The sequence below is a fragment of the Lissotriton helveticus genome, chromosome 3_1, assembly GCF_964261635.1.
Source record: "Lissotriton helveticus chromosome 3_1, aLisHel1.1, whole genome shotgun sequence".
Classification (NCBI taxonomy): domain Eukaryota; kingdom Metazoa; phylum Chordata; class Amphibia; order Caudata; family Salamandridae; genus Lissotriton; species Lissotriton helveticus.
This window is the reverse complement of record NC_136061.1, coordinates 1,957,586,392-1,957,599,401: the sequence shown is the minus strand read 5'-3', so window position 1 is coordinate 1,957,599,401 and position 13,010 is coordinate 1,957,586,392.

Genomic DNA, 13,010 nt, shown 5'->3' with positions numbered 1-13,010 from the left:
AAGTACAATATTGTCAATACATTGCATGTGTTGGAGACGGGCGGGATGGGACTCTGAGGCTCACCGGGGTCAAGGGCAGATATAATGGTCGGATTGGGAGAAGGAGCTAGTATCCAGGTCTGGACCTGGAACGTCAATGGCTTGGGGAATTAGATTAAAGGAACGCTGATCCTACAATACTTAAAGCCGCACTTCCCAGACATAGTCATGCTACAGGAAATACACTTTAAGGGTAGTCGTTATAAGGCCCTGGACCGTTTTAGCTGATATTGCACTCTGGGTACACGTCAAGCGCCAGGGCAGTAGGGATCTTGGTCAGAAACACATTGCCCTTTATGGTCGATAATATCTGGTCAGATGATGGAGGTTACTGGGTAGCCGCCGCGGGTCATTGGAGGGGAAAACAATAGTGCTATGTTCATTCTATGTTCCGCCTAGGTTGCAGGCGGTGGTTTTTCCCAACATAAGTTCTATATTAGTTGGATTACCTAAGGGCACTCTTCTGATGGGAGGCAATGCTAATGCGGTCATGGACCCGTAGCTGGATCGTTCAACATCGCAGATGGGTCTGGGAAGAGAACAGGCTCTCACCGGTTTGGTGACTGCCATGGGCCTGACTGACCTCTGGCGAGCATATGATCCGCCAATTAAGCAATATACTTACTATACGGCAGGACATGCCTCCTTTTCAAGAATAGACCACTTGCCTACACATTTGGACAGCGTGGGTAGCTTTTGTACTCCTGCAATTATGGCAAGAGGCATCTCTGATCATTCCCCGGTGGGTGTTCGGGTTTTGGGACCAGTGACTAAGAGAGCACAGTTCCCTAAGATATATCCTTGGCAGCTGCGTGATCCCCAGAGTAAAGTCAAGCTCTGTGAGCAAACTGAACTTTATTTCCAAGAAAACACTGGTTTGGTAGAGTCACACCAGACCCTGTGGGAAGCCTACATAACAGTACTAAGGTGTCAGGCCCAGGCAATTATAAGGGGTAAGAAAAAAGAGGAAGCCGTGCAAATGAAGACACTTGAAGATGACATAAAACGTATCGAAAGGGATGTCAAGTCAGGGAGAAACTTAGACGGGAAACATGAGTTGGCCCTATGTCAAAGAGATCTGAGAGTGTTGGCTGATGGTGAGGCAAGGGCCTACGCCTTGGCAACACCGCACCGGTTGTATGATGTGGGGGACAAGGCCTCCAAATTATTATCTTGGCTAGATAAGAAGGACAAGGAGAGGTCTTGGGTATTCAATGTAAAAGACAATGCCGGCATACTACATACGTCTAATTTAGAGATAGCGGAGGCTTTTGCCTCCTATTATGAGGACTTATACACACTGAAATGCACAAGGTCGGAGAGAGACTGCGACGAGTTGCTACGTGACTTTACGTTGCTAACCCTCTCAAAGGAGTCAAGTGAAGCCTTAGACGCTGACCTAACGACTGAGGAATTGTCTGTGGCATTGAGCGCCCTAAAATAAGGGAAGGTGGCTGGTCCAAATGACCTCCCAGTCAAACTATATAAATGTTTAGCATTCAAGTTGACAACCCCACTGCAAAGCATGTTTATTGAAGCACGGGAGAAGGGGCAGCTGCCGGTGGATCAGCGAGCGTCAACGATTACAGTCATTCATAAGTCAGGCAAGCCGCCAGACAAATGTAACTCATACAGGCCAATTTCCCTGCTTAACATGGAGACAAAAGTCCTGGCCAAAGTCTTGGCAATGCGACTCCTGCCCATCATAATAACTATTCTGCGCATGGACCAATCCGGATTCATGCCACTCAGAAGTTCTCGCCATAATCTGCGTAGACTGTACGTAGTCCTTCATCTTACTAAAGATCCAGACATGCCACAGACGGCTATGATGGCTCTTTACGCCTCAATGGCCTTTGACAGTATAGAGTGGCCTTACTTGTTTGTGGTCCTCACTAAACTGGGTTTTGGTCCCATTTTCTGCAGTTGGGTGAAGTTGCAATACTGTAACCCGCTTGCCCGTGTGCGGGTAAATGGTGTGTTGTCCAGACCGTTCCAAGTGAGGAGAGGCACGAGACAGGCCCCCTGTTATTTGCCCTGATTTTAGAGCAGCTGGCACACTGGGTCAGAACGGACCCGATGATCTGGGGAATAGCAACGCCAGGGGCTTGGGAAGAGAGAATATCTCTGTACGCGGATGATGTACTCCTACACTTTGCACGGCCCTACTATTTGATAGCAAGACTGCTACATATATTCGAACTGTTTGGCAGCTACTCGGGATTGTCCATAAACTGAACCAAGTATGTGATCTTCCCCATGTCGGGCCCCCGCGGCTGCCTGCGAAATGCGAGGCAATGGTGGCAACAGAGGGCTTTAAATACTTAGGAGTGTATGTTACTCAGGAACAACAGGTATTTCAGGTGAGGAATCTCACTCCTCAAATAGAGATACTACATGTAGACGTACAACATTGGGGAGCCCTGCCGCTGTTGTTGATGAGCAGAGTGGCATGATAAGAGATGATGTCCTTGCCGTGCCTCTTATATATTTTGCAGAATTCTCCCTATCCAATCCCCTCAACGATATTTAGGCAAATTGCGCAGGATGTCCGAACGTTATTGTGGTAGGGAGGAACACCCAGAATATCTTTGGGCAAACTGCAAAGAGGAGTATATGATGGTGGCCTTGCGGTTCTGGATATAAAGCTGTACTACCTTGCCACACAACTAATGGTCATAAATGACTGGGTGTTTGCAGACAGAAATGAGCCTGCTTATAGAGTACATAGAATAGCAATGTTGGGAGGGGACTGCGAGTCGCTTCTCTATCCAGAAAAGGAGTGTCCTGCGTGGCTTAGACATACCGCAACAGTAGTGGCATGCTGGAAAGGAAGCAAACAAAATATTTGGTTGGCGGGGCAGGCTAACAAGTATGACACCCCGGTGGGTATGGGACCAGCTGAAAGAAGTAGTGGCACTGGGTGGTCTCAAAAGTTGGCAGACAATAGGAATAGAAAAGCTGGGAGATGTATGGTGGAATGAAGTACCTTTGTCTTTCGAAGATCTGCAGCAGGAAGACAGTTTGACCCCAACTCAAAGATATTCATACCTGGGACTCATGATCGTCTTGCACATCCATATACAGCAAAGTGAGACTATCCCAGACCATTCCCTTAGAGGACAGACTTCTAGTAAACCCTATTCCTGAGAAAGCCACATGAACAGTTTATCGAAAAATATGAATAATAAGCCATACCCTTTGATAGCCCTGAGAGCAGCCTGGGTGGAAGATGTGGGCAATATAGACGATGAAGAGTGGACGGAGGTGCTCTAAGGCCCTCGAGAAATAGCGATACGGTCCAGATTTTGGCTGGTGTAGTCAAAAGTGCTACACCTTATATATTATCCACGCACCAAGTGGTTTAAATGGGGGAGGGCAATGATACCGCTTTGTGCCAGGGGTTGCCAGCAGGAAGGTTCATTCTTCCACATCCTATGGGAATGTCCCAAGATATTGCCATTTTGGCAGAAGATTGTGGAGGTAATGGCAATAGTAATGAGTGTTGAGGTTACGCTGGATGCGAGGGAGTTGCTCCTGTTGATTAAGGCGGATTCAGAAAGGCCCAAGTATATGAATATTTGGTTGACATTGGCTGCAGGCACAGCAAAGCGAAATATCGCCAGATTGTAGGGAGCTCCGTTGCCACCATTAGCAGGGGAGTGTGAAAAAGATTTAGACTGGTGCCAGGGCTCGGACGAAATTGTGTACAAGAGTAGGGGTTGCATTAAGAAATGGGAGAAGGTCTGGACTCCTTGGCGCAATTACAGAGTGATTTGAAATGCTCATGAATGTACATAACAAAAGCGGATGTATAATTGATTTCTTCTGCCCCACATATAGGTAAAGTTGGCGCTGAACACAAAATCCCTATGGTAAACTACGAGGAAGTACTGGAGGGGTAGACTAATGTTTTTGTATCTAAAGAATGTTCCACAAACTTGACAATTGTATTGACATGCAGATTTAATTGCAAAAGTATGTATTCAACTTGAGCTTGTTTAGTAAAAAGTGGTTTAGAAAAAATAAGTTTAAAAAAAAAAAAGGATGGTCCGGGAGACACTCCACTTGTCTTGGAGAACTGCTTGGGCCACAGGCTCCCACACCCACACTTTCTGGCCTGGCTGGTAAACAAGCCTTTTGGTCATGCCAAGCTTTTTGAAGTTCTTCGCTGGCCTCCAGGTTTTTGCTGGCCTTCTTCATGTACTCAGCCATGTGAGAGCGCAGGCTAGGACATAGTTCACAATGTCTCGGAGGTTTGAGAGGTTGCTCCCAACTCTCCTTCACTAGACACAAGGGACTCCTAACTGGATGTCCAAACAGAAGCTCAAATGGGCTGTATCCAACCCCCTTCTGAGGAACCTCTTTGTAGGCAAAGAGAAGGCAGGGTAATAAGACTTCGCATTTTTGCCTAAGCTTTTCTGGGAGTCCCATGATCATACCCTTTAGGGTCTTGTTGAACCTTTCAAAAAGCCCATTGCATTGTGGATGGTAGAGTGTGGTAAAGTTGTAGTTTACTCCCCACTCTTTCCACATTTTTGTAATGTAACTAGACATTAAGTTTGTACCTCTGTCTGTTAAGACCTCCTTAGGGAAGCACACTCTGGAAAATATTCCCAGGAGGGCCCTGGCCACTAAGGGGCTGTAGTGGTTCTAAGGGGGATGGCCTCTGGGCACCTAGTTGCATGGTCCACCACCACTAGTAAATAACTGTGCCCAGATGCAGTTGGAGGGTTCAAGGGACCAGCAATGTAAATCCCTACCCTCTCAAAAGGATCCCCAACCACTGGAAGTGGTATTAAGGGGACCTTTGTTGGGCTACCTGACTTACCACTGGCTTGGCAAGTGCAAGAGGAGCAACAAAACTCCTTTGTGTCTTCAGACATATGGGGCCAGTGAAAGTGAGGGACAAGCTTGTCCCAAGTCTTGCTTTGCCCCAAGTGTCCTGCCAGAGGAATATCATGTGCCAGAGAGAGGAGGAAACCTCTAAACTTCTGGGGTATTACCACCTCCTGGTGGCACCAGGCTTGCGGTCTCTATGTTCAGAGTACAATAGTGCATTTTCCCAATAGATCTAATGGGACCTAACGATATTCCCTGCTTCCTCAGCAGCAGCTTGCTGTCTGAGGGATTCAAGAGAGGGGAAGGACTGCTGCTCCAAATTCAAATCTGCCCTGGAAGGGCCCCCTGTCTCCAATAACTCTGCCTGGTCAGGTTCAAGCTCCTCTGGGCCAGTTCCATCACACGTACTAAGATCATCTCCCTTAGTAGACTGATCTTCACTGAGACTTTGTGTGGAGGGCAATTCCTTACCCTTCCTGCTCCTTCTCTTGGGAAGAACCTGGTCCATTTTCTCAGGATCCAGTGTTTTTTCAGTGGTGAGCTGTTTGGCCTGAGCCCTGGTGACAGCAAACACACTGGCAGAGAAGTCCATTATTTCTGCATGAGTCCTACACTTCACTTTAGCCCAGGCCAGGCTGAAGTTTCTAGATCATTGCCCAAGAAACAATCTACATATAGGAGATACCACAACCGTCTTAGGTCCAGTTACCCCTCCCCAGTTGAAGTTCGCAACTGCCAATGAATGGTCGGTCCTGGCATTGCTAGCGTTGGTTACTTGGTACATTTGTGCAAGTATGACCTGATTAGGAGACACACATTTCTCTGTCACCATAGTGACACTGGCTCCTGTGTCCCCGTAAGCCATTGCCTCTTTTCCATTTATCAAAGGCTGATGTCTGTACCTGCCCACGTTAGTGGGACTGACCAGTTCATAAGATCTATGCCACCATCATAGACTAGAAGAGCCTGAGCTGGAGTTCTGACTAAGTCAGAACCCATGACAGAACCCAGGGTTAACCCCACTATTCCCTTGGTTTCTGTACTACCACTTGTACTTGTGCTAGGGGGAGCAGGTGCCTTAGGGGCAGTTGTAGTAGTAGTCTCCTTGGCCTTTGGAGACTCAGAATCCCTTCTACAATGGGTCTTCACCTTACAAAGGTAGCACCAAGGTTTATTTTTGTCTTTCGTGAAATTTTGGGACTCACCCCCAGATGCAGGTTTTTGGGGCCCTTGAGAAAACTCTTTCCTATCTCTGCCATTGTCCCCACCCTTATCCTGGCATTTAAAAGAATCTTGCTTCTTCTGTTCACCTCCATTTCCATGGTTCTTCTGCTTAACCCTCGTTCTGACCCACTTATCTGTCTTCTTCCCCAATTCTTGGGGAGAAGTCAGATCTGAGTCCACCAGGTACCGATGCAAAAGCTGATTCTGACAGTTATTAAGAAAGTGCTCCCTTGTAATCAAATTGTACACTTCTTTATAGTCCTGTACCTTGCTTTCATGAATGTTTGAGAAATAACAATCTGGGCAATCATAGAGAACATAGATCAGTGTCAATATTAGAAAAAAGGAAATTAAGCTACAACAATAAAGTAAAAATCCAGTATTTTATTGAATTTTAAGCAAATAAATCACATTTCAAAACTAAGGAAAAGGTTCTAATTAAAAAATTCTACATTTAGAGAATTGACATAGTAATAAAAACATTTTATGTATTAAAACATTCCTTGTGGTAAACAACAAGTAAAGGAGGAAATGAGTGGCAAGTTGGTACTCTACGCACGTTTCGGCGACCAGCGCCTTCTTCTGGAGCAGCCACGAATGATTCTATAAAGTAAAATTTAATATACAGAAATGAAAATTACTAACAAAAATACTTGAAAACAATTTACGAAGTACACATTTTACAATTTCTTTTGTAGCCTAAAAACTTGTCAGATTAATGGATGTTTCACATGTCATAGTACAATTATATTAGCATTTTCATTTCCTTGCGACACTTGCCATTGTCATTTTTCTCTAAAAGGTACAATGACCTTTGAGTGAAGGTAAAGAATACCTAAAGGGGACAGGTGCACTTATTATATAATTGTATGGAAATTCACGGGGGATGCCCATTGTATGTTCTCTAAAAATTAGAGACAACATTTAGCTCATTATTTCAGATATGTATTTTCTACAATTATGGTAGGTAGATGAGATACAGGCAGAAAGAATTCTGATTCGATTACTTCCTGTGAGCTTAATCCATTTTTACCAGTAATCACAAGTTTGACGTTACTTACATGATCGGAATTTTTGGATGTGTAGATAAGTTGTTTTGGTAAAAATGCGCCCGCGTCGATATTCTTTATTTTGAGGGTTTGTACTAAAAGTTACAGAAGATAGGGTAAATGAACTTTATAGGTATAGGAGTCAAATTACATTTATCAATGTTATACACGTCTATTGCTATTTAATATCTAAGATGTCCAAAAAGCTTCTGAATTTCTGACTTTATAGCCGGATGTTCTCTGATCGCTAATGTAAATTTTCTGTTTTAATAAACATGGAAAGTTATTTAGATCTCATGATATGTAAGAGTAATATGCATTGCACAGTTGTAGATATGTAAGGTATTGGAAATGTTGTACTCTATTCGGATGTCTGTTGTCCTACAACAGTTTGTTTGAAAGAACAAAAGTGTAGCAATTTACCTGATAAACTAAAAAGATGTGAGGTTACTCCTGCCGTCCGGAACCTCTAGGTTGTTGGAGTCAGATACAAGTATCTTGACAAGACTTGAAAATAATGTATCCTCCTGATATGGGGATCTTTGTTTAAAGGAAACTTTTTTCTTTTTACACTAAAAACAAAGAAATTTAAGAGTGTATTGTATTAAGGAAAGGCGGTATTATTACATTGATCTTTATCAGCTATAGGTCGTTCTATAGAGTTGAATTCTCTAGTTTGTGTCATATATTACCTTGCAAGAGGTGCTTCAGTCTTGGCGAGGTTGTGGTTTTGTTTAAAATAACTCCCTGTCTAAAAGAAAACAGAGAAAGAAGGGGGGGTGTAACTACTCCGTTTCTGAAGCAAAAGGGACTGCTGACAACGCAAACGCTCCACTAGGAACTCACCCAAAACGATATAACAGGGCTCCAGATTTCCGGCGGCAGGACAGCGACTTCTCACGATCTATGCGGTGATGGAAGTGTTAAAGGGTGCCGAGGTTGTGTTTAAATAGAGCCGGGGATAGGTGAAATAGAGATCAGGTGCGTGGTTAGCCTAGAGCGAGAGAGGATTGTATTTACCCAGAAATAGAGAGCGGACTTATTAGCACTTCCTGTCAAGTAAGAAAATAGCGGACTGTATTGTAAAAAATAATAAAAAAAGGACTATACTTGCCCAGAGATGGAGGACGGACTCGTAAAGTAAAGGAAGAGTAGGGATAGCACTTCCTGTCAAATAAGAAGAAAGCGGACATATATTGGAAAAAATGAAAAAAGGACTATACTTGCCGAACAGCGGAGAACGGACTCGTTGAGTCAAGGGAGAGTTGGGATTGCAATTTCTATGGAGTGAGAAAAAAGCGAACTATGTCAACTAAGATAGAAAAGGGACTATAATTTCACAGTAAACAGCAAAATGTGCCATTAGGAAACTGTGGGAAATAATTTCCAGTGTATATTTTTAGGATTAGGTTAATAAATAGTAATAGTAAAATAAAAATATACTATAAAATGAAAAAATGGATGAAATATGGAATTCGTGGAAGAAATAGAATTAGATTTGTTGACAAAAATGATATTTCCAGAACTACTTATAAAATAAAATGGGGGGGGGGGATTTAGGAGTGGTGAGGGGGTTTGGAAATTGGGCGGGGGCTCATGGTTCCTTGCTAAAGGGAGAAGGAGGCACTGCGGCGCGTCAGCGACCCGGAGATATATTAATTCGTCAAAAATCTTTATACGGCCAATAAAGGCCTCAGTAACTGGCTATTTTTCTACCATAAGATGGAACGGGGAGTGTGTCCTCTATAAAGTTTATAGATATTTAGCCTCCTAGATATTTCGCCTCCTCGGTGTTATTTCTAGGCCTGTATAATTTAGACTTACAGTATCTACTACCTTGATAAAGGAAGAGAGTTACCAAATGAGTCACTAAAGAAAACAGATCATATGTAACTGGATATTTTAACATATGGCATGTTCCCAAGGGATTTCGCTGTTCATTCCTCTCCGGAAGGTGTCAAAGACAAAAATCCAAAACACCTCCCGTTTCTTTCTAATGGCTAGACCTCCATGGGCATCTGGAGTGTTGATTTTTTCAAGAATACGCCATGTAAAGTCTTCTGCTTTATGGCCTTGCTTTCATGAAGCCAGCCTTCCAGATCCTTATTAGCACTGTCTACAAAATCCACCCAGTCCTGGGCCTGTGCTTTCTGGGTGTCTCTGAACTTAATCCTATATTTTTCAGTAGTTAAGCCAATGAGAGCACTCCTCAGTATTGTTCAGTAGTTAAGCCTATGAGAACACTCTTCAGTACTGAGTAATTGTCAGCATCCTCTTCTCTAACATCGAGGAGCTTATCTCTACCTTTCTTAGCAAAAGAGAGCCTTAGGATAGCTGCCCACTGCTCTGGAGGGACCCTCTGAACTTTACAGGCCCTCTCCAAAGCAGTGATACATTTATGGATATCATCCCTGTTGGACTTGGCCCTTTTTGCAGGGTCATCCCTGAACTTTTTGCCTTCCTTCTGTATTTTTTCGGACCTGGTTTTGTTGGTTTTAGGACTCTGGGCACTTTACCACTGCTGATCAGTGCTAAAGTGCATATGCTCTCCCTATGGTAAATTGATGTAAGGAAAAGTGACGCCATGATTGGCTGATTTGGTTTACCTGTCAGACCCTAGTACAGTGCACCAGGAGTGCCCAGGGCTTGTAAAACAAATGCTGCTGGTGGGCATGCAGCACTGGTTGTGCCACCCACAGAAGCAGCCTGTAAAAGTGTGTCTAAGGCCTGCCATTGCAGAGCATGTGTGCAGTCTGCTACTGCCATGCTGACTGGGCAAGTGCACCCACTTTCCAGTCCCTAAACCTTCCCTTTTCTTCATATCAGACACCCCTTTGGTAGGCCCAAGGGCAGGTTGCATTGTAAGTATAAGGTAGGACAAGCCCTGATGTGTGTGGCATGTCCTAATAGTGAATTACAGCCATATTCGTTTTTCACTATTGCAAGGCTACCTATAGGCCAGAATGGGCAGTTTGATTATTATATCTTATAATCCTAACTGACTCGGGGAACATGGTAGAAATTCAAGTTTAGTATGCCTGAACTCAGAATGATAAAATACATATTTTAGTGAAGTTGGTTTTAACATTCTGTGTTTGAAAATACCACTTTTAGAAAGTAGGTATTTTCTTGTCTAACTATCCAAGCCTGCCTCTGCTAGGTTGTGTATTCCTTGTCTGGAGTTTGAGTGACAGGGGCTGGGGGATTCCAGGAGACAGGGTGAGTCAGTCCAGTGGTGAATAGAGAGATCTGCATCTAGATGGGAGGGAGGAGGTGCACCTTGGACCTGAATAGGGCTGTGCCTTCCCTCCACAATGCTGGCTCCACCTCCTGTGGTGTGTTTGATGTCTCTGCCCTGCACTGTGAAAGGAAATAAGGAGTCATGTCAACAGAGTGCTCCAGGACTGACCGGAACTGGTTTGGACTAGGCAAATACCTCTCTGCCCCCAGAGAACAAAGATAAACTGTGTATAAAAGAGGGGACCCAAACCCCAGAGAATTAGATCACTTTTGGACAACAAGATTAAACCTTTGCTGAGGAGAGGAACCAGAAAAAACTGAGGAGAGACTATCCCTAAGCTGAAGTGCTTCTTGGGGGATTGGCCTGCAGTGGTTGCCTGACTGCCAAAGAAAGGAGGAAGGGACTTTGTGTACTTTGATCAACTTGTAAGGATCTCCAAGGGCTTGAGAGAAGAGCTTGCCTCCTGCTGCAGTCTCAGGGACAACAGACTTCAACTACCAACTCCCCAAGAGTTCTTTGGAAGTGCCTGCTGCTGTTTTAGGCCTTCTGAGGGATTGTGTGTTGCAAGGATCTGGAAGCACGACTCACGAAGAAGAAGCATGTCTCTGTCTCAGCCGCTGCTGTCGCATTTCTGAACAAGGATGTCACCGCTGTAGCTGACGCATTGCACCACAGAAGCACCTCGCATCCACGGAGAAGCGTGCCACCGCCAAAGCCGCTGCTGTCGCATCTCTGAACAAGGGTGTCGCCGCTGCAGCTGACGCATCGAGTCAAGACATCTCGCAACATCGGAGAAGCGCGCCACATCAAGAAGAAGAAGCCCTCTTTGTTTCTTTGCATCAGATCTTCAACGCATCACTGTCCTTGCGTGCCAGGGACTACCGTATCACCTTTCCTGCAACAATTTTGTTGCCCTGCGTGTCGCATCTTAAGGTACATTGACTTAAAGTGTCGCATTTTAAGATCTAAAGAGAACTTAGCCAAGTCTACCATTTTAAGTACAGTATTTTGGATTTTTGTCGTTTGTGATCTTGTGTTAAATCTATATAAAGAATACTTATTTTTAAAATACAACTGTGTGGTGTCCTTCTGCAGTGTTGTCACTGGATTACTGTATGTGTTAACAAATGCTTTACACACTGCCTCTGAGATAAGCCTGTCTGCTCGTGCCAAGCTACCAAGGGGGTGAGTAGGGGTTATTTTAGGAGTGTACCTCCTTACCCTGACTAGAGGCAAGAATCCCTATTTGTCACAAGTACCTACCTGTGCCAACTAGAGACCTCCAAATCTAACAATCCACCTCCTGCTAAAGAGGGACTATCCTCCTCAGGTTCCTATTGTCAAAAGAAGTTTCTCTGATTCTAGGGACACTGTTGCTGCCATCATGGGAGTCTAATCCCAATTTCTTCCTAGCTTTCTGGACTTCCAGGGACTCTTTGTCAAGGGCCAAACGATCTCTCCCGAGCCTGAGCCTTGCTTTCTCAAGTTCAAGCAGTTGGTACTCCTTGTCAAAAGAGCGGTCCCTCTTACTAGATGTGGAGGTCCCTATAGAATGTCCTGAATCATTAGATTCTTTAGAGGAGGATCTAGACCTCCTCAGCCTACTCTGGACCCTCCCAGGAGGAACAAAGGGTGTCTCCTTTGTTCCATCTGCACTATGCCCTGAGGGATCAGCGTTTGGCAAATTGGACACTTTGGAGTCCTCCTGCCCATAATCAGAATTGGGTTCATCAGGAAGAGCTCCTGATGCTCCCTCTTCAGGAGTATCCCCACCCATATGTTCCTGTTCTTCTGCCCTCACAAGATGACCATCATCCTTATGCAGCAGCTCTAACAGCAGCTTAATGGTAGGGTTGCCACCTGTCTTTATCTTTCTAAGACCACACAAGGTCATTAGTTCCTTGAACTTTAGACCACTGTACTTAGCAGACTGGGGCACACTAGTATCCCCAACTAAAGAAATGGTTCTACGTGTAGTGAGGTGTTGCACCTACCTAACCTAGTGGAAACTAAAATCTCTGAGGTTGGAGAAGGGGTTCTGCTAGACCCTTAACTACCCAACCCTAGGTTCAGTAGAACTTACTTATTCTATGCTGTATTATATGTGCCTAATATTAGTCATGGTTTTTTCAATTATCAACACCAAGATTATCTGGTAAAACAATGCAGGCTTGATTCCCAACCACCGCGCACCAATGTGAGAAGTTGGTTTGGTATATGGTGTACACTTACGTAAGCGGGCACCTTGCACCAATACAGACAACCAATATGGTGATTTTGGTGGTCTTAGACAACCTTAGAAAGCTCTCTAAGTGGTAGCTGTGGAGGTGGAGAGCAGCCATCAGACTTAGTCCAGAAGGAGTGTAAAGTAGCTTGTTTCACCAGAACATAATCTTATAGGTATAGATGAAGTGAAAAAGAGCCACACAGTGTATTTATAAAAATATGTATTTATTATAGGACACTCACTAACACATACAGATACCTCCTAGCCAGAGATATACACAATGCGTGCAATACTTTGCAACAGAAACATGTAAGTAGCATGAAATACAAAGTGGTCACCAGGGGGAGACCAAACCATATACTAAAATAGTGGTATGCGAACCACGACT